Raw genomic sequence first — 23,908 nt, 5'->3', positions numbered from 1 at the left:
TGACTTACCTTTATCTGTGTTGGCAGTGACGGGGTGGCAGATATTGGCATTTTCCCTGGAGGCGGCGTCCTGATGACCGTCGTGCCCGCAGGTACTGCAGGTCTTGTGGGCGTGGCGGTGGTGACAGGGGAGCTCTGAATCTGAATCACCTGGGTTGTCCCCCCCGGTGCCATCTTGATAGTCTTGGTCGGTGACCCATGTTTTATCACGGTCTGCAAATACTGTGGTTGGCCTGTTTGAGCAACAGTTGTAATCATCTGCGTTGCTGGTGCAGTGACTGTGGTCTGCTGGGGCACTGCTAACTGGATCACTCCAGTTCCGCCTGCCTGAGACTGGACAACAATACCCGGTTGGCTGACGAGGGACTGCAACGAAATCGGCTGTGTACCTGGCTCAGTCTTTATCTGAGTTGCAGCAGTCGCAACGACAACTTGAGGTTGAGCTATTGGTGGCTGCCCCACCATTGGCTGGGCAGTCAATGAAGCCTGAACTAAAGGCTTGATAGGTTTCGGGGACACAGTACCAGCATTTTGCTGGGAAGTCTGAATAACACTGGAGGGGTATGAATCCTTTAGACACTGCTGAAGATTACCTAGTTTCTGTATTTGGTCTTGGGTAAGATTTGGCTGATTCAACAGTTTGTTAATTTCTAGCTGCACCCTCTGCAGTTTGAGCGGGTCGGTATTGCTGGTCTGAAAAGCTGTCCCCTGGGGAGCCAGGGTTACATTGGGTGGTCCGGACTTGATCACCTGGGGCTGGATCTTTATTTGTGAGGCTGTGGATGGGGTCGATATGATGCCTACAGAGCTCTTAGACTGTACTGAGGACACTATCTGTGATCCAGATAGTGTATTTGCTAGCGTGAGCTGAGCGGGGACCTGTACCATGGCCTGGGTTACAGTCGTGGTGACAGCGGTGGGTGTGGACTGAGCTGTGTGGATGCCTGCAGCGTTGGATGCCGTTGCTATGAACTGTGATATGGGGATCTGGATCTTTTGAAAGTTCTGGGCCAGCTGCTGAGGAGAGCCCTTCACTTGACCATCAGGGTTAACTTGACTCTTGGACTTCTTCGACTTACTCTTGCTGGTCGTAGTCACTGTAGGGTTTTCAGACACACTATTTGAACTTTTTGGCTCCTGGCCTTGCTTAATCTGAGTATTAATAACCTGACTAAGGCCGGATGAGATCAAAGCTTTTGACACAATGTTTGTAGATTGATTGATGCTTGACACATTCACAGTCTGTGGCTGAGTGCCAAGCTGAGTATGAGCTGGTTGCACGATATACTGACTGCCATTCTGTTGAAGCTGAATCCCCTGCACCCCTGGCATAGAGCCCACAGTGCTTGTTGCCAGCCCTTGGATCTGTTGTAGGTTGAGGTTCTGCCCTGACAGAAGGTTCAAACTCTGGCCCGCCAGGTTGAGGGTGACTCCCTGGGAAGTGGGATGGGAGCCCTGCCCCCCCACCAGCTTCACCTGCTGGGGCTGGGCCCCGCCAGGGAGCACCTGCTGATACTGCACGCTCTGTGATGTGGCCTGGTTGAGGATTTGCTGGGAGATCTGTGAAGCAGCCTGGAGGGAGGCCCCTTGAAGGTTGGCCTGACCGGCTTGGCTCCCTTGGATTTGGATGAGATTTGGATGAGGTACTGTTCTAAATATGATATTCTGAGGTTGCCCTTGAGCAGGATGTGGTGCTCTCTGAATCAGTATTTGTTGTCCCTGAGCACCACCAATGTTCACTAAACTAATATTGGGCGGCACAACACTGGCAGGTTTGTCCTGGCCTGGCTGGGGGGCCAGCCGTATCACATTCCCCACCCCCACATTTCCTGGTGTGTTCTGAAGCACTGCCGTCCCCCCACCCTGCATGAGTTGCTGCCCCTGAAGCACCTGCTGATGCACTGCACCCAGGTTGATCTGATGGCCCCCTAGTTGTTGGTTGGGGATGAGTATGCTCTTCCCCCCGGGGGTCTGAATGATGGTGCCCTGCAGACTGACTTGATTGCCTTGGAGGCCTACAGTGTTCTGTACTGTCACAGGCAAACCCTGGATGTTGCTCTGAATCTGTCCCGTGGGCTGTTGGCCCACCTGCTGAGAGTTGCCGCACAGCACGTGAGTGGCCACGTTCAGATTGACAACATTAGGGTTTTGGATGACGGCGTTCTGGGTGTGGACGATGTTGTGGGCGTGGCCCGAGAGGACGGCCTGGCCGGGGATAATACTGGCATTCTGACTAGGATTCGGAATGATGCTTTGGATTGGTACTGTGTTCGTGATCTGAACCTGGGGCTGGGATTGTGGTGTGGCGAGATGGAGGATGTTCGGGGACGGACTGGAGGAGAGGGCCTGCTGAATGTTGGGTTGGTTCGGTGTGATGGACCGACTGATATGTGGCGAACATGAGGGGGCGGGGCTCTGGCTGGGGGTGAGGGAACGACTGATGGCAGGGGAGGGGACTGAGAACTGCTGGGTGGGGGCGGGGCTGGATCCGGGGGTGGGCTGAAACTGGAGCTGTCCATTTGCATCAGCCTTCACTACAAAGTGCTGGGTGCCCGGTGTAATACTGAAACACAAAATACCACATGTCTGCAGGTCAATATGTTGAACACAAATCATATATTCACTCATAAAGAATGTCTACATTTCCCTCGATATCACCAGGTGCTCATGGTTCTGAAATATGGTTATTTATACAAATGAGATTTTGGTGCAAATCAACGACAACCTACCATATGATTCAACATGGATTTCGAGTGCTTTTTTAAGCTAAGAGAGTTGGAGCTGGTGATATCACTTCCGAAACAGATCTATGGTGGCAAAAGGGTCCAGAGTATATATCATAATAACATGGAGACATAATGTTGTCTTGACACCAAGCCTGACCACCCGCTCCCGTCAGTCGCCTCTTATGGCAAGCATGGGTTGCTGAAGACCTGTTCTACCCCCGATCTTCACGGGTCCCTTTTTAGTGAAAACCACGAGCTTATGTATAGTGCTGACAAACCAAGAAAAATAATCAGGTCGAACCCAGATTCAAACCCACAATCATAGCTTCCTGGTGTGCCCAAGGACCACAACCCTCTCAGACGACGGGGCCACCTGTGTCTCAGAGTGAGTGAGTGAGTTGGGTTTAAAGCCGCTTTTAACAGTATTCCAGTTACTTCCCTTTGGTTTGAGATTTATCCAACTTTGACATTACACTGATGAGTATAAGTATCAAGCCATAAAATTAGTTCAATACTATTGCAATAGTGGGTGAGTGAGTGAGTGAGTTGATTTTAAAGCCGATTTTAACATTATTCCAGTTATATGTCAGCTTAATGTGGGAGGAAAATCCGAAGTGATGCAGGTCTCAGACATTTACCACTTTGGTGAAACCCACGAGCATGGGTATGGTGCTGACAAACCTAGAAACAATGTGCCTCAGAGGATGAACAAGGCAGGAAATCATGTCCTAAATATTCCAGCACAACACTCACCCCTGTATGATGTTGGAGGACTTGTGGAGGATCTGTTGTGATGCCAGGGTAGTAGGGAGCTGTTGAATGACCCCTCCCGCCGTGACGACCACCTGTGCCACCTGAGGAAGCGGGGTAGTTGTGGACGCCTGCGTCTCGACGACCGATGATGCAGGGCTGGTGCTTGGCAGGGAGCCTGCTGTTGCTGGCGAACGCTCCGACCCCCCCTCGAGGGAGTACGGGGTGCTGGCGGAGGATATGAAGTCATCTGCCCAATCAAAGGCAGAGGATGCACAGTCCACGTCCGAGATGTTCGGGACCTGGAGGAAAAACAGATGAACACAATATCATATCTAGCACTACTATATGGTAAATGTGGCAGTTCACTAAAACACTGCATGTGCAGTTCCTTAAGTTACTGCATTGAGCAAAAATATGTCAAACATCAATGATTTTTTAAAAATTCCAAACTGGTACATGAATCATTGTTTTGTTCAAAATCAAATACACTGCTCTATTTTTTATCATGGGATAATTTTATCTCTAATTGACACAAAACATCCTCTCATACTACATCAAGCGTATATTTAAATAAGTCGGACATAACCGATTATTCCTATCCAAAGTTGAGTAGCATATCAGTAATAATATGCATGATTTCCATAGGCTTGCAACAAACAATTTTTATTCCTACATGATTTTTATTATATGAAAACACACTCAGCTATCAATCTCCATTACCCTTCAAGAAGGCTATTTCAGGTGAATTTGAGAATCGTCAGAAATAGTCAAAACCTGAATCTTGTCTGGAAGAAAAGTAAACAGTAAATGTATTTGTAGAATTTTGCATGAAAATACCCAAAAGTGTAATAGTGATTCTGTGTGAAATACTTACACCATTGTTCTCTTCAAAGAAATCGCTCAGTAAGTTAGTATCTCTGTAACAAAAAATAAAAATGTCAAAGTTTGATGACTAGACTCATCAACATGATCATGATGAGTTTCAAGACAAGTTACATTACAAGAAATTTGGTTGGTTTGTTTGTTGTTTAACGCCGCACTCAGCAATATTCCAGCTATATGATGGCGGTTTGTAAATAATCGAGTCTGGACAAGACAATCCAGTGATTAATATCATGAGCATCAATCCACGCAATTGGGATCGATGAGATGCACCCGATCCCGTTAGTCGCCTTTTATGACAAGCATAGTCACCTTTTAAGGCAAGCATGGGCGGCTGAAGACCTATTCTACCCCGGAATCTTCACGGGTCATTTCAAGAAAGACAATCCATAAACTTATCATCGTTTCAAAAACAGAAAATCAATTAACCCTAACCTTAGTTTGAATAAATAGCAAGTCTTCCAATCCATGAGTCGTATTAAAAAAGTACAAAATTACTGAGTGTAGTGTGTGACAAAAACTTTTGAGACTACTGGCATGGACATGGCTCTCTTGGCATCATTTTCAGTAGAATTTAGGTGTTATATGGACTATTATTAGTTAAGCATATTAGAACAAAAATAATTTTACTAGACTTGGATTTGGGACTAGTGGCCAAAGTCGTCGACTGTGAGTGATCTTCAAAACATAAATAACATCAGCACAGATGTAATTATTCTGATTTTCAGGTGCAAACATGTCTAATGTCTTTCTCCAGATTAGTAGTCATTCATCTAATCAGCGTTAGAAATTAGAACTAGTCCTTTTAGTCCTGGCCAAACGTTTAGTTACCGTAAGGACTAGTAGAAATTTGACACAAGGGTTTTGCTGTATGTTAATATTATAAGGACTAATGGTCTAAAACTATTGTTTCTTTCACTGCTAATCTTGAATTTTATCATGCACAGAAGTTCATACCAATTTAAGATTTATGAGAAACAATAAGATAGCTATGTGATAAATTGCAATAACAATGAAGAAAAAGCGTGGTTTATCTCCTGACAAAACATTGTTTATCGTACAATAATTTTTTAGTTTGAAGTTTACACAATATACAGCTTTTCCATTCGAAGAGAGGCCTGGTCACATGACTGTGAAACTGACGTTCATAAGCGTATTAACGACACAATTTGACATTCTTACATTTTTCACGAGACTGTATAGTCTTGAAATGATGTAAACACTGACGGACTACCTTCACATTCCACTCTGACCTTCATACAGTTTGGCCTGCGCTCTATGAAGGTTCATACTCCAATGAACTGTCACAATGTGAAATTCAATTCTTAAATAAAACACTGCAGGGAGAATAAACCATTTGGGGACAAACAACTCCCACTCATCATTTATTTCATAATTCCTGTTATCATGTATGTCCTAAGCATCAAACCACTGCAGCAGCTGTGTAGAGGTGAAAATGGCAACTTACATGTTGACATCAAGCATTGACTGGCCATTATCCATCTCAGAGGGAACTACAAAACAAGAGTGAATGAGTGAGTTTCATTTAATGCTGCTTCGAGTGAGTGAGCGAGTGAGTGAGCAGGCATGGTTTCATGCTGCTTTTAGCAATCTTTCAGCAATATCATGGCGGGGGACACAAGAAATGGGCTTCACTCATTGAATCCATGTTGGGAATCGAACCCAGGTCTTTGGCGTGATGAGCAAACGCTTTAACCACTAGGCTATCGTGGACCAGACAATCCAGTGATTTACATCACGAGAATCAATCCACACAATTGGGATACAATGACATACATCAACCAAATCATTGAGCCTGACCACCCGATCCTTTTAGTCGCCTCTTTCGACAATCATAGTCGCCTTTTACGGCAAGCATGGGTTGCTGAAGACCTATTCTACCCCGGATCTTCACAGGTAACACATTTACTTGTTTAAGATGTACTTACACATCTGTTTAAGTGGTTCCAATGTGGTGTTTCCCCCAGGGCCTTCTCTTCCTCATTTTCCTTACTTGGTTTGGTCATTCTGAAAACATTACAAAGTATTAGGAAACGGAAAAAATTGCAAATACTTTTTAACATGCATAGAATATTAAACATGATAAATAATGATGAATATTTTCCAAGACAATTCTCAATGTTGACGCCTGACTGATAACTTTCTTTTCGCCAAGATGACACTTTTGTGATATTTTGGGCCCTGTTCCACAATGGGATCTTAGGGCTACATGTTATTAAAAGAGCTAATATCGCTTGAGGAACAGGCCCAGTTTGTAAAGTATGACTCTATATCATCGTTTTATCGGTAAATCTCGTAATCCACACCCCTTGTCAACTGTTTACCTATGCAAATCGGAGCATGATATTGCATCGCTTGATTGAATACAGGACTCGTTGCGGTATGTCACGGCTACTCGTAAGCATACACATTAACTTTTTTATGATAGTATTTGGAATGAATACACAATGTCATTTAGAAAGTGGTCAAATGTAACAAATGTAAAGTTAAGTGTGCTGGCGATTAGGTGCCTCACTCTGGCAAGTGTGGGTTTGATTCCCGGACGGCACTCAACCAAAAAAAGTACGAGAATCTGTACAAGAATCTGTACTTTACTAAGAAAGTGTTATCCCAATTATAACATTTGTTACATTTGACCACTTTTTAAATGGCATTGTGTTTACACAAAATAGCCATAACACAATAACAGAATTGCCCTCCCTTGAGTTGCTAATGAAAGGTACTTTGTTTACTGAACATGGTAAAGAAAATCAACAGCGATCAATCCTAACTGATGTGTCATAAAAGTTGAACAAAGGAGAAGATTTTGCATATGACATATTTAATAGGTTAGTAAGCGTGCGCCATTACGAACCATCATAAATTACCTATCACGATAATATAGCATACCACCCTACTAAGTAAAGATCTGCCCTTCACATTCTAGACATAAAAAAAATACATATGAACACTCCGTATTAGTTATTTCCTGTAACCTACTATCTCAAAATGTACAAAATCTTTACCTGATGAAATTAAAATACTGGTGAAAAAATAATCATGGAAATATGATTTCCGAAATGTGGGCTTGTTTTGCACAAGAAATACCTCGATCAAAGTTTACCTTGACCTACAAAACTAGGGGCCCAGAGGACCCCAAATAATTAACTTGAAGGGTCCTTACGAAAGTATTAGAGTACTGTAAAGTAATGAAATGACGTAGTGTACTGTACAGCAAGATTTGATCATTACTTTAACAACAGGAACTATATATTTCTTGTCAGGAAAAGGCACAATAAATATTATTGTGACCCTCAAGATGCAGCCTATTTTTTCTGTGTCCATTTTATACATCATGTACATTTGTGCATATATGCATGCATATTTCTGCGTCGTGTAACACTGTTTAAACACATGTAATAGGCCCAATTCAGCAATAATTACACTCATTGATCTTTCCTTTCTTTAAAGGCAACTTCTTTCCTCCTGCCTCCATGAGACGGAGGGGGGAAATAAGTCCGCAAAACATGCAAATTGGTCTGGCCTAAACAAATATGCAGTCAGATCACATGATGATGGTGAAAATTATCTTGTCGCCTAATCTGATAATGGTATGTACGTTATCACAGCTGTTAACTGATAAAGGTCGGCTCAGCTGTTAATTAGTGACTGATTATCTCAGCTCCTAATTGATAAGGGAGTACACAGCTGGTTACTGATAATTGTATGTATAGCTGTACATTAAAACAGCCATCTTTGCTGTTTATTGATGGCATGCATTTTCACCACTACGAAAAGGCTGGAATATTGGCAGTTTGCTGACTGTGCCTTTCCTGCCAACCGAATTGACATTATTATGCATTTTCATTATAAAACCCACACTTTATGATAATTATAGAACAGCGTTAGAAATTGGCACAAGTCCTACAGTCCTTGCCAAACTGCCCAATAGTTAAGGTATCCCAAGGTCTAGTTGAAATTGGCCATTATTAAGGGTTTTGCTATATGTTTTCATCAAAAGGACTAGTGGACAAAACGGTTAGTTTCTAACCCTGTAGAATATAGTAGCTGAAAGGGTAGGCCTTTAATCAATTTTTAGATTTTCATTCCCAGCTGACTGACTACCAAACATCCCCCCTTAAATTATTATATTTCAATATTTCCTTTCTTTCATTTCTCATAACTCCTTTCATTTCATTTCTGGATTTGGATATTGTTGGAATAATGCTTAATGCCGCATAAAACCACACTTATTGACTCACATGTTTGTTTGCTTGTTTGTTTGTTGTTTAACCCCGCACTCAGCAATATTCCAGCTATAAGATGCGGTCTGTAAATAATCAAGTCCGGAACAGACAATCCAGTTATTGACATCATGAGCATCGATCCATGCAATTGGGATACGATGACATGCATCAACAAAGTCAGCGAGCCTGACCACCCGATCCCGATAGTTGCCTCTTACGACAAGTATAGTCGAAAAATTGCTGAACATCTCTAGTAACCTGGATCTTCACGGGTCTCACTCACATCTGTCAACAGTTAATGTACACCAGTTCCTTGATAATTTTCTTGAAAAAAACCCCCCAAAACACAGCTGCGCCACATTTCCGAAAAATTTGGACAAAAAATCAATAATTAATATATTGTGGCCTTTGGTTAGGGATTGTAAAACAAGATGGAATTCCCTGTGCTTCCCTTAATGCCCTGGATCAAAAACCAGTTTCGCTCTGATCATGACAGTTGGTTTGTCTGCCTGAACATGCAGCAACCAGCCTCCTATATCCCAGTTATCATGTCATCCACCTGGTTCAGAAGTTTCCACAATATATATAAACTGGGCATTACCGTCGCTCGGTAAATAAATATGTACTGATGTGATACAGCCATCTGTTGCCTGATACCTGAGCAACAATGACCATGCATTGACTGCTGCAGCAACCAGTTACACCAGACACCTTCATCTAAAGAATCGGTCACTGAGCTTGTCTACAGCATGACCTGGTATGTCATCACCGGCCACTGAGCTTGTCTACAGCATGACCTGGTATGTCATCACCGGCCACTGAGCTTGTCTACAGCATGACCTTGTATGTCATCACCGGCCACTGAGCTTGTCTACAGCATGACCTGGTATGTCATCACCGGCCACTGAGCTTGTCTACAGCATGACCTGGTATGTCATCACTGGCCACTGAGCTCGTCTACAGCATGGCCTGTTATGTCATCACCGGCCACTGAGCTTGTCTACAGCATCACCTGGTATGTCATCACTGGCCACTGAGCTCGTCTACAGCATGGCCTGGTATGTCATCACCGGCCACTGAGCTTGTCTACAGCATGACCTGGTATGTTATCACCGGCCACTGAGCTTGTCTACAGCATGACCTGGTATGTCATCACCGGCCACTGAGCTTGTCTACAGCATGACCTGGTATGTCATCACCGGCCACTGAGCTTGTCTACAGCATGACCTGGTATGTCATCACCGGCCACTGAGCTCGTCTACAGCATGACCTGGTATGTTATCACCGGCCACTGAGCTTGTCTACAGTATGACCTGGTATGTCATCACCGGCCACTGAGCTTGTCTACAGCATGACCTGGTATGTCATCACCGGCCACTGAGCTTGTCTACAGCATGACCTGGTATGTCATCACCGGCCACTGAGCTCGTCTACAGCATGACCTGGTATGTTATCACCGGCCACTGAGCTTGTCTACAGTATGACCTGGTATGTCATCACCGGCCACTGAGCTTGTCTACAGCATGACCTGGTATGTCATCACCGGCCACTGAGCTTGTCTACAGCATGACCTGGTATGTTATCACTGGCCACTGAGCTTGTCTACAGTATGACCTGGTATGTCATCACCGGCCACTGAGCTTGTCTACAGCATGACCTGGTATGTCATCACCGGCCACTGAGCTTGTCTACAGCATGACCTGGTATGTCATCACCGGCCACTGAGCTTGTCTACAGCATGACCTGGTATGTCATCACCGGCCACTGAGCTTGTCTACAGCATGACCTGGTATGTCATCACCGGCCACTGAGCTTGTCTACAGCATGACCTGGTATGTCATCACCGGCCACTGAGCTTGTCTACAGCATGACCTGGTATGTCATCACCGGCCACTGAGCTTGTCTACAGTATGACCTGGTATGTCATCACCGGCCACTGAGCTGGTCTACAGCATGACCTGGTATGTTATCACCGGCCACTGAGCTTGTCTACAGTATGACCTGGTATGTTATCACTGGCCACTGAGCTTGTCTACAGCATGACCTGGTATGTTATCACCGGCCACTGAGCTTGTCTACAGCATGACCTGGTATGTCATCACCGGCCACTGAGCTTGTCTACAGCATGACCTGGTATGTTATCACTGGCCACTGAGCTTGTCTACAGCATGACCTGGTATGTTATCACCGGCCACTGAGCTTGTCTACAGCATGACCTGGTATGTCATCACCGGCCACTGAGCTTGTCTACAGCATGACCTGGTATGTCATCACCGGCCACTGAGCTTGTCTACAGCATGACCTGGTATGTCATCACCGGCCAATGAGCTCGTCTACATTATGACCTGGTATGTTATCACCGGCCACTGAGCTTGCACATAACATAATCCAGAAATCCCACATTCCATGTCACACAGAACACCCCCATCCTCAGGGCAGGCTGTGGCCTGGTTTCCTGATTTATACAGGTTCAGATATAGTTGTTGATTTGTTAGTGCAAGCTGGAGGGACGACTTTAGCTAAATCCCTGTCATATGTTCTTGACAACTTATCTCTCGACAGACACAATTCTAATATATCAATGCAAACTACTGATGCTCTGATTATTCACAACTGGACTTTTAAGTGCTACAACGTATGTAAATTTGCAGTAACCGCTTATATATATTACTCTTATAAGGTAAGGATTGCCCAATTCTTTCATGTTACAAAAGTTAATCTGTCACGGCACTCAAATATTTCATATTACAGATCAGCTAAAGTAATATAAAAGATTCGGGGGTTTATGTCATGACAGATCAGCTATTGTAATATAATTGGCTGGTTGGTTTGTTGTTTAATGCTGCACTCAGCAATATTCAAGCTATATGACGGCGTCTGTAAATAATCTAGTCTGGATCAGACAATCCAGTGATTGATATTATGAGCATCGATCTACTCAATTGGGATCAATGACATGTATCAACCAAGTCAGCGAGCCTAGTAATATGAAAGATTCAGGGATTCATGTCATGACAGATTAACAATAGTAATATGAAAGATTCAGGGGTTCATGTCATGACAGATTAACAATAGTAATATGAAAGATTCAGGGGTTCATGTCATGACAGATTAACAATAGTATTATGAAAGAATCGGGGGTTCATGTCATGACAGATTAACAATAGTAATATGAAAGAATCGGGTGATCTTGAACTTCTGAGCAGGACACCAGAGTGACTTGTTGGAACAAACTGATTAATATTTAACAGCATTGCTCTTGGATGATGGTAAACTCGCAGCCAACTGGCAACATGCTATCCCCACTACTGTCCCAAAAATCGCTTTACAGTTCAAAGTCCTATCTCTAGCATTCCAGTCTCCCCTCCATATCTTCAAGCTCTCACTACGGAGTATAAACCTTCAAGATTCTTCGTTCAACTGACAAGTCCCTCCTTACAGTACCTCCTACAAGTAATTGACCTTTGGAGCCAGCTCTTCTCTTCATTCTGCTGCAGTTATGGAACTCTCTCCCCCTACACCTCCGATGCGCCCTTTCATTAACCACCTTTAAATCCCAACTAAAGACCCACCTATTTGAGCAATAATGTATTTAGTGTTTTTGTTGTTGTTTAACATCACACTCAGCGATATTCCAGCTATATGATGGCAGTCTGTAAATAATCAAGTTTGGAACAGACAATCCAGTGATTGACATCTTGAGCATGGATCCACGCAATTGGGATAGATGACATGCATCAACGAAGTCAGCAAGCCTGGGCCTTTTTTCTAAACCGGATCTTTATGGGTATTCCACAATATTGACATTTATTGATTGTGTATTTGTATGGGCTTAGGGCATGCCCACCAGGGGTTGAGTTACCATGCTTTACAATAAATTTACTATACAATATACAATTATCACACTAGGGTTTGAATTTCCTTGTGTTACAGTGTCAATCGAAGAATGGTAAAGACACAGTTAAAATAAGTTCCTGGTGCCTGAAGAGCACATCCTGAATTTAAAAAAAATAAAAAATGCCTTGTATACATAGTGATAAATATAGTTAGTAATCTGGCTAATATGTAAATTGAAAAGGACTGTAACAATGGTGGTTGAAAGATACACCGATGCATCGGTGGATCGCGATATTTTTCTTCTTGATAAAAGTATCGATCACAGTCGCACCTTAAGTAAAAAAATATTGATTCAAACAATGTTTACTTTAATGGCTGTTACACCGAACTTTAATTAGTATTGAAAATTCGCACTTAAAAAGTAAATATTTTCACCCGTTTCATCATACTTGACACTGCCAACTGCAAACAGTCAATGTGCCAGGTACTTGACCATCCTGTCTATGAAAAAGATGGCTTACACCCTACAGATAAGAGCACATACAAGTATCGTGATACGTAACGGATCGTGAACAAGGTATCGTGATACATATCAGATCGCATAGTTAGTGCATCATCCAAGCCCTAGTGCAGACGATGCTTGAATCGTCAGTTTGTGATATAATGATACGCTATTAATAGAACAGGAAGTGATGGAGTTACCTCCTGTAAGCATGGCGGAACATGAGGACAGCGGTAACAGTGGATGCCCCCTACTATTGAACTACTGCATTTAATAACCATCCCTTCATTTAAAAGAAGTGTTTAAAATGTCGTCGTTAAAGTTTTTGATATAATAATAAATACATGTATGAATCAAGAGGTTCTGGAGTGATTCCAACACCTACTATTTGTTTTGGTGTATCGTGAAACTAGTGGTATCGTCAGTCCGTATCATAATACATATTATATTGCAAGATCTTGAGTGATACTCAGCTCTAAAAATGAGCTCACAATATACACCGTAATGAGTATGATTCATAATGTAAATATGAGTATATAGAAACTGAAAAGGATGACACCAATCTCGATGAGGAAGGAGGCAAACCCTCTAAACCCTCTAAAATAGAATATGGTGAAAAGAAATTCACTGAGTTCGGAGATGGATAAACAGCATTCTTTTCGTTGACACACTTAAATTCCAAAGGGCGCACCTACACCTTTTTGTGAGTGCCCTGTGGCACACTAGGAAGAAAACACATTTATATCCTGCATCATGAATATGTACAGCCACAGGCTCTACCCAGCTGGTGGAATATTGTACAGGCAGGTAATAACAAACATATTTCCCAGGTGTCCACAATGTCCTGACAACTAATGAAATTCATCTGTGTGCTTTAATCTGGGCATTGATCCAGGCAACTAAACAAAGGGCCAGTGGTGAGAAGAGAGAGAAATCACTATTTTGTCCAAAATTGGGTTATTTCCTAAAGTTCTTATTTTTCCTAAATTTAGAGGTGATTTAGCATTTTACTTTGACATTGCAATGGAATAATTTAGAACTATGCCTTAAAACCTCTTCCAATTTAATTGACGTTATCAGTGAAATACAGGGTATCTCAACAAGGCCATGAAACTAGTCATTAGTTATATATATTAATATTTTTATGGTTTTACGCTGCTTTTAGCAATTTCCAGCAATATCACGGCAAGAGGGGACACCAGAAATGGGCTTCACACATTGTACCCTGTCTGGAATCAAACCCGGGTCATCGGCGTGACGAGCAAACGCTTTAACCACTAGGCTACCCGACCGCCCCTATATGTTAATATGGATTGGGATATTTATAATTAAAATTGTGAATTTTTTCAAGAAATTTGCCGCAGATTTGGGGGCTGAACATCAGCTAATGAGCAGGGATTTACCTGGATCTATCTGTTATCGAGACTTCAGAACTCTCAGAAATAATATTAGGAATCCAAGGCATGGACATAAAGTCAATTTAAAGAATTTCTTACCAGAATAGAAATGTCAGTATTGTTTATACTTGTAGATGTTGTATAATATTTGTTATTCAAACCTGCACCTTTAATGTTCTTAGTCATTGAGGATTACCATCAACGGATGTTCAATAGTCCTCAGCACAATTAAGTTGTCTAGGGCTAGCAGAATAGCATGAATTTCAAGGACACTGACTGGTCACATGACTACTTCCAGCAGCTCTGTGGGCAATACCTTAATCAATACTAGTGCAACCCACACAGAATAGGTATCTTGGAAATGCACCCTTCACATCACAAACATCAAAAAGTTCCTTATCTCCATATCACTGCACATTAATGTGCTGTATTGTTGCCTCACTTCAGTGTAGGTTCAATATGAATCAGCTACAGGTGAGGTGAGGTGAGGTGAAATGGGGTTTAATGTCGTGTCCAAGATTATTGCACTTACATAACGACATGCATGTACGTGTGTGTGTTTGTGTGGCTGCTTGTACTAGTTCGGACTGATGCCGATTTACTGAGATACCATGGCGCAGTTTAACATGAATACCCCACTCAGACACAGTATACTGACTCTGAGCCGACCAGTCCTTGTTTTACCCAGAAACGGTAACAACAAGTACCATATTTAACGTCTTTTGGTATGACGCGGTCGGGGATCGAACCCCGGACCTTCCGCTCTCCGGGCGGACGCTCTACCGCTTGACCAAGGAGGCGGTCAGAATCAGCTACAGGATTTTCATTTTATCAGTACAGAGTTCAATGGCAATTATTATCACATGGTCAATCAGTGATTACAGCCCTAACATGTCGGTCTACCTCAAATTTCATTCTTCCCACGCGAGTGAATGATTGATTGATTGATGGTTTTACGCTGATTTTGGCAATTCCAGCAACACCACGGCGGGACACCAGCAATGGGTTTCACACATTGTAGGGATTCAAACACATGCCTTCGGAGTGACCAGGATGCTTAAACCAATAGGCCACCCTACCGCCCGCTGTTCGCAAGTACCTAAGGACAAAGAAAACAACTACCTCTATCACCTATTTTCCTTACTTGAAGAAAAATACATCATGGCCTTAGTCAATATCAAACATTCTGGCTTCAGTGTGAATCACTGGTTGATAAAAGTGGAAAAACTCTGAACTTGCCACTTTTTTCAACTTGTGTTGATACATTTGATATCAAAGACACAAGGGTGAGATTTTATTTATCATCCAACATCATTCTTCCAACTTTTTCAGTTTGTAGACAGTAATAAGCAGTGTCTTAGTGCTAACAGCTTCATTAGCAGAGCCATTAGTGATGCCATTTGACTGTCGTCATGGTAACCAATGACATCACAATGGTCTATACAAAGCATTGTGATGCAATTTCATTGCAGCGATATCTACAATGTAGATATCGCTTGATCTCATCCAAGCCATATCTCCCTGGGAGCCAGTTTGGGATGATAAAAAGAAATAGACACCAAGAACCCTATTTTGATAAATTGGACTGAAAATCAAAGGAATAAATTATTGTGGCCTTGTCAGTATTTATCACATAACAAACGCATACTGACATACTGACATGCGACCCTAGTTAACTGTTCACACACAGTCTGACTGCCTAAGGTAAACAATGACAGACATGGGAAGGTTGCCACCTAGCCAATGTAACAACTATCAACACTGCAGTGACTGACATTTCATAACACGCAATACTGAACAAGCTGCAGACATTATGTCTTCCCTGTGAGTTACAAAGTCATTTCCAACCATTGCTACTGGGGGATTGCAACCATTTGACATTTAGAAGGTACTCTACTCAACAGTGCCATACCTACATTAATCACATGAGAGGAGTAACACCTGCCCTCTTTAGTCCTGCTGTAAACCAGGGCTCGATTTAGCTATTAAAACATGCATCAGTGCAACCTATAGTTGAAAAGTGCAACGTAATATTTATGTCTACATGCACCAAATGCATGTGATTTTTATTTTAGGTTTTTGTCTGACAAAACCTTGCTTGTCCACACAGCATTGATATTTGATCACACTGAGTACCTCGAAGCTTTACTTGCCATACTATCCACAAGTGGTGGGAAGATACACCAATGCATCGGTGGAACACGATATTTTTCTTCTCCATACAAGTATCGATCACAGTCACACACTAAGTAGACAATATCGATTCTGACCTTAAATGTTTGATTTAAAAACTGTTCCTCTAAACACTTATCAGTAGTGCAATTAAAAGTTAAAACTTAAATACTTTCATTTGTTGTGCCTTACTTGACACTGCCAAATGGAGATCATCAGTGTGTCAGGTATTTGGCCATCCTCTCTATGAAAAAGATGGCTTACACAACACAGATAAGCGCACATACAAGTATCGTGATACACATCGGATCGTGAGTAAGGTATCGTGATATGTATTGGATCGCACGGTTGGTGTATCGTCCCAGCCTTAATATTTATGTCAACATGCACCAACTGCATGTGATTTTTATTTTAAACATTTGTCTGACTAAACCAGACACAGCATCGATCTTTGATCACATCCAGTAGCTCTAAGCTTTATCCGCCTTAGTTTTCACCTTTTGTGATCTTCAGAGATCTCAGATTTTATTTATTAAGACTAATTTATGCATCCATGTACTAACTGACAGACAGACAAATAGGTTTATTTGCATTAAAGGCCATGTGACCAATAGTACAAAACCTTTTACATCATAATTTGAGTTACCACATGAAGATATACAGACTCAAATTAACAAAATAACCTTTCTTAAAAGATGTGTTAAGAACTTGGTAAATGGCAATAATACATTCATATCTGACGAAGTACAAAGGCTTTTAAGTGAATAATGCTGCTTATTTGACAATTTAGGTAATAACAGTTTACGCTCATCTTCATAATGTTTACGGACATATACAACATGAATTTCATCTTCAATTGCGTTGCAATGTTCACACAGAACATTATCATCGGTCAATGTTGATACACCCCTTCGAAGATGCTGCACACCCAAAGGATTACAGCCAATTCTAAACTTTGTTAACAGACGTTTGTACTCCCAGGGCATTTGAAGAGATAAATATTTTTCACAATCTAACAATGATTTCTGGGCCTTGTAAAAGGTTAATACATTTGAGTCTAAGGAGGCATGCCATGTACTAACTTTGAAAGAATCATGGGGTCAGGGTGCAACCTGGTTTCATCTGTGCAACTAGCTTTTCATGTCAACATGCACCTGGTGCAACTTAAATCAAGTTCCTTATATCGAGCTCTGGTAAACCCGGCATCATCAAAACTGGATTAACTGGATTATACAGACTGGAGATAAGAGCAACAGTCAGGAAATATATAATTCTGAACCACTTCGCAATGCTTCAATTTTGCTAAAAATTAGAACTGAATAAAACTGACAGAAAACGTAAAAATAGTAAACATTTTTGTCTCGTTCAAGCAGAAATAGCTACAAACTCTGTACCAGGCATATAGGTTTCCACTTGTCATCTTGATCAGTCTAAATAAACACCAACTAATTCCAGAGGCTGTGTCAACTAAACAAATTCAACTATGGCTAGTTGATGTTCATTGGGGTTAGTACATGTTTCTAACTACTACTAGCCTACCTGGCACCAAACAAGCTTCTGACCATAGGACGAGGCAGGTAGATGTCGTGTCGGGCCGATAGTTACAAATTTATACTGATCCTCAACTAACATCTAGTCTTTGAAATGAACATATCGTACAGAAAAAAACAGTTGTTCAATTATCTTAATAAAAATATAATAAAAGGGAGCCCAGTGACTCTCTTCATTTTCAGACTGCAGTAATCTAGACTTGCCAAACATTATAGACTTGCATGGGCTGTATTTGATATATATTTGTATCAGGGTCTGTAAGACAGACTATATTGGTCCTGCCCAAATGTCTTGATGGGTTTAAAATTTATTTCAAACACTGGTTCAAGCACATAATGATGAAGCCCCACATATGTTTGAAGGCTAAAATCAGGGTTCTGGAATAAAAATTGACAACCCATTTAAAACAATTAACTAAAGCCATACTGATTCACACAATATCTTCGCCAAATTCAAAAGTTCCTATTTAATTTTGCCATGGTACTAGGAAGGAGATAAATACACTGTGTTTCCAATACAGATCTATGTTACCTGCAGATTTAACCTCACTAAATTAATTTGAAACCTCATGCTGCGCATTGGATTCCAAATTCAGTTTCGATCGACAGGTAACCTAGCTCTAAATTGAAATCAGTATGTCTATTTCTTAAATTAAATCTTGGCTACATACCCTAACTGGATTAATTTCTAACGTTCTATGGCAACACATGCCGTTCTGTTAACTGGTTGTTCTGAACTGGCAACAGCAAAAACATGTTTTGAAATATTTTTCTATACACTACATGCACCATATCACTCACAACTGATGAAGCACTGTTGCATAAATCATGAAATAACGTGAGCCATACAGAGCCTGAACAATATCTGCATGTTCAAATATACATGAAACTAGTCATGAAAGGCACACATGGACAGATAATGTATCAATAAAAATGTGGCGCTTTTGGTTCAGCTATTAAATGTTAACTGATATTACTTTAACTGAGGAAGTCAGGTAACCTTTCAAGACGCCGACTTGTTGCTAATAAACAGATGTTGCATCAACAATGACTTCTCTTTCCAGAAAAACAAGTTACCAGCATTGGATATGCCTTGTTGCACAACAGAACAGCTTCTCCGAGATGAAAAGCCTGATAACGCTAGTACTGGTATCTGAATATATGTCTAAAATAAGCCATGTTTTGGTTCATGTAACCCTTGTTCAGTATGAGTGGATGGGTATTTCACCATCTCCAGCAATAGTTGAGTGAACCATGTTCACAGTGTAAGAGGGCCTGGTGTAGTGGCCTGTAACGACCTGTACCACAAACACTACTATACACTGTCTGACAGTCACAGGGCCTGGTGCAGTGGCCTGGTGCTGTGGCCTGTAACACAAACACTACTATACACTGTCTGACAGTCACAGGGCCTGGTGCAGTGGCCTGTAACACAAACGCTACTATACACTGACTGACTGTCACAGGCCTAGCACAAACACTGTTATACACTGTCTGACAGTCACAGGGCCTGGTGCTGTGGCCTGTAACGGTCTGTAACACAAACACTACTATACACTGTCTGACAGTCACAGGGCCTGGTGTAGTGGCCTGTAGCACAAACAAAAAGCTCTACACTGACTGACTGTCACAGGGCCAGGTGCAGTGGCCTGGTGCAGTGGCCTGTAACACAAACACTGCTCTACACTGACTGTCACAGGGCCTGGTGTAGTGGCCTGTAACGGCCTGTAACACAAACACTGCTCTACACTGACTGACTGTCACAGGGCCTGGTGTAGTGGCCTGTAACGGCCTGTAACACAAACACTGCTCTACACTGTCTGACTGTCACAGAGCCTGGTGTAGTGGCCTGTAACACAAACACTGCTCTACACTGACTGTCACAAGGCCTGGTGTAGTGGCCTGTAACACAAACACTACTATACACTGTCTGAGTCACAGGGCCTGGTGTAGTGGCCTGTAACACAAACACTGCTCTACACTGTCTGAGTCACAGGGCCTGGTGTAGTGGCCTGTAACACAAACACTGCTCTACACTGACTGACTGTCACAGGCCTAGCACAAACACTGTTATACACTGTCTGACAGTCACAGGGCCTGGTGCTGTGGCCTGTAACGGTCTGTAACACAAACACTACTATACACTGTCTGACAGTCACAGGGCCTGGTGTAGTGGCCTGTAGCACAAACAAAAAGCTCTACACTGACTGACTGTCTGTCACAGGGCCAGGTGCAGTGGCCTGTAACACAAACACTGCTCTACACTGACTGTCACAGGGCCTGGTGTAGTGGCCTGTAACGGCCTGTAACACAAACACTGCTCTACACTGACTGACTGTCACAGGGCCTGGTGTAGTGGCCTGTAACGGCCTGTAACACAAACACTGCTCTACACTGTCTGACTGTCACAGAGCCTGGTGTAGTGGCCTGTAACACAAACACTGCTCTACACTGACTGTCACAAGGCCTGGTGTAGTGGCCTGTAACACAAACACTACTATACACTGTCTGAGTCACAGGGCCTGGTGTAGTGGCCTGTAACACAAACACTGCTCTACACTGTCTGAGTCACAGGGCCTGGTGTAGTGGCCTGTAACACAAACACTACTATACACTGAGTCACAGGGCCTGGTGCAGTTGCCTGTAACGGCCTGTAACACAAACACTACTATACACTGTCTGAGTCACAGGGCCTGGTGTAGTGGCCTGTAACGGCCTGTAGCACAAACACTACTATACACTGTCTGAGTCACAGGGCCTGGTGTAGTGGCCTGTAGCACAAACACACACAATGCTCTACATTGTCTGATTGTCACAGGGCCTAGCACAAACACTGTTATACACTGTCTGACAGTCACAGGGCCTCATACAGTGGCCTGTAGCACAAACACTGCTATACATTCTTATGGCAAGCATGAAACATCGGATGTTATTGTGCACAGGATCAAGTATCATATGAAATACTTCAATTAACATACATGTACTTCCACGTGGTGACAACTAGGGACCAGAGCTATCAAATGCCACAATACAGCCTGCACCAAACACTTGTGAATTTACTAGCTCGAACTTTGCTCTTTGCATTACATGGACTTTTATTAGCTGATCTTACTATACTCAGACTTCGGACTAGATACTTAAGTCACAGACTGCTATTATATCTGATATATTTTAGAAATTGCGCAGATATCAAGTAAGGTTGTCAAAGAGAAGTGAAATTAGAAATATATTTTGCTGCACTTGGGCAGCAGTTTGTTTGTTGTTTAATGACATACTCAGCAATATTCCAGCTATATGATGACAGCCTGTAAACAATCGAGTCTGGACCAGACAATCCAGTGATCTATATTGTGAGCAACAGTTAAGAAGCACACACAGAAGTCACATATAGTAAATCAACCTGCTTAATATATGAGGCCACCGAGGAAGTGAGTTGGGTTTAACATGTTTAATGATGCTTTAAACAGTATTCAAGTTACATCACAGCATGTCAGCTTGATGTGGGAGGAAAGCCCGAAGTGATACAGGTCTCGAACCTTTACCACTTTGGCGACACGCCTGGAAACATAATCGGGGCAAACCGGTGTATGAACCCGCAATCATAAGTTTATGGCATACCCAAAGGATGCGCCTTAAGACGACAGGGCCACTCGTGCCCCTTTTGAAGCCAGTCATACATATTCTTTGCAAAATGTAAACTCGACAAACACAATGATATTAAAAGAATGAACAGGCTTAAAGACAGTATGATGAACAAACTAATGTTGGGGATTCAGAAACAGAAAGGGCCTATGAAACAGAAGGGGCCAAACTAGATCGTAGTGAAATGACATTCAGAGATTGACATTGATTTAAAGTATTCTTGCTGGCACACTTAAATTCAAAAGGAATTCATACACATAATAATGAGTGCCCTGTGGCTACGGATGGCTGAAAAGATTGATAATCAGAAATATCCTCGATGGTAAGAAACATTAACGATTATCGACATAAAAATTGTGTCATCGATAACTTACATAAACTTTTGCGATGAAATAAAGTTTAACAGACTTGTTATTGTTAACCATGACAATTGCCAAAGACAGAAAGTAACTGTTTTTGTTATCCTAAATGTCCACAAAGTAATCTATCCATAAATGTGTCACCACTCACCAGTGGCGTGAAATATGTTTATTTCTTTTGGACTTTATTTTGCATATTTGCTCAAAGTTACCTTTCCGATACTTACCAAAGATTTATCAATATTAAGTTAACAATTATCTATCTCTATGATCTATATCGATAGCCAGCCCGACCTGTGGCACACTTGAGAGAAAAAATATTAATATCCTTGATATATACAACAGGAAAATTAGCTCATGGTGAAATGACATGCAGAGACTTTGAAGGTGGCTGTCAAGTATTCACTTGTTGGCAATATATTAACTTTTATAAGGCTTATTACTTCTCAGTGTATACAAACAAACAGAGTAGAGATAAACAAGCATCAAAGGACACAAAGTCATGAATAACATTCCCATACAATCAGCACATAGTTCTCCCAGGAACACAGCTGACTGCCAGTTTGTACTGGCATGTTCCAAACTGACTGACTTAATGGTGGTCTTTACTTAACATTTACCAGATATATCAGTTTTAATGTTACATTTCAAAAGGAAGTCTCATAATTTGAACAAATGTAAAAGAGGATCAATTACCAAATGAATTTAGAGGTGATATAAATACTAATACATGGTGGATAGTAATCCTTTGAAACATGTTTCCAAAAACCTTTTTATATTTGAATACCTTGCTCAGCTAACTAGAAAAACAGTTTTTGTTCACATGTAACTACAGTGCAATGTATCACAACAATCCTAACCCAATTAACACCCTCTTCAAATATATCAACATGTCTTAAGCAATATCCTCATTTTGTTGGCTTGGAACAATCTAGAACACTACTGTAACAGATAATGGCTAGATTCGTCTCCTCAGGTCTACGTACTCCATCCCTCAACAACTTGGGATTAGATCTGCAATATTCTGGCTCCATGAAGCCTCCACAGACCCATTTCCATAGCTCGACACATGAATTACAACCCAAGCTGACCTACGGTCTTATTTCCAAGACTATATATAATACAACAATCTTAATGATATCATATTAGTGTGCAGCCTCATATTAAATTAATGTTGATGTAGGTCACCCTAAGCGTGTTGCGATTGTTAATAGCCAACGTGTATCAGGACATCTTGTTCTGGCTTCTGTTGGACATTTTATTTTGAAAATCAACCTCACTAAACACGATATATATGGTGGAATGTAAGGGCTCATAGGTATTGTTTTCTTATTGATGTTCCTTTAGAGTTCATTTCATTGCTTGAGTATAACAAATCTATCAAACGTTCATTGTGTTAGTCATAGATCGAACGTTTCCCTACAAATAATGCCGATGGGAACATGGCTGCCCGCTATTGCTTCCATGGCATGAATTGCGCAGGTAAATTTGAAATCGGAAAAACTACATGTGGTAAACCTCACACCAGGTAGGTACAGCGTGTAAGAAAACTATCTATCGTGAACAACAAATGGTCTGCTAACCCAAATCCACTGAGGATGAAACGTGTCCCCTGACAAGTTGCTCATTACAGGCCCGGAGCGCTGACGAACCAGCCGTCAGACATTTCGATATTTCATGATCAAGTCGGAATAAACTTGACAAATCGTGTTTTTCACGATGAACGCGAAGCAGGAAACAGCTCTCAAAATATATTTGACACTGTGACTGCTGTCAGACAGGGGCTAAAACTCGCGATCAAGTCAGGGTCAAAAGGAATTTTCTCCATGGTGGATGTGTCAA

General features: G+C 41.9%; 1 pseudogene; it reads right to left on the bottom strand.

The window, feature by feature from the left end:
- Window positions 1–23,739, bottom strand: part of LOC139462285 (BRD4-interacting chromatin-remodeling complex-associated protein-like) — a 38,972-nt pseudogene extending 15,233 nt beyond the window's left edge.
- Between the last annotated feature and the right edge of the window lie 169 nt (window positions 23,740–23,908).

This window comes from Haliotis cracherodii, unplaced genomic scaffold (assembly GCF_022045235.1).
Source record: "Haliotis cracherodii isolate W230 unplaced genomic scaffold, xgHalCrac1.p SCAF_15, whole genome shotgun sequence".
NCBI lineage: Eukaryota > Metazoa > Mollusca > Gastropoda > Lepetellida > Haliotidae > Haliotis > Haliotis cracherodii.
Note: the sequence above shows the minus strand (reverse complement) of the source record. Positions and strands in the feature narration are given on the sequence as shown.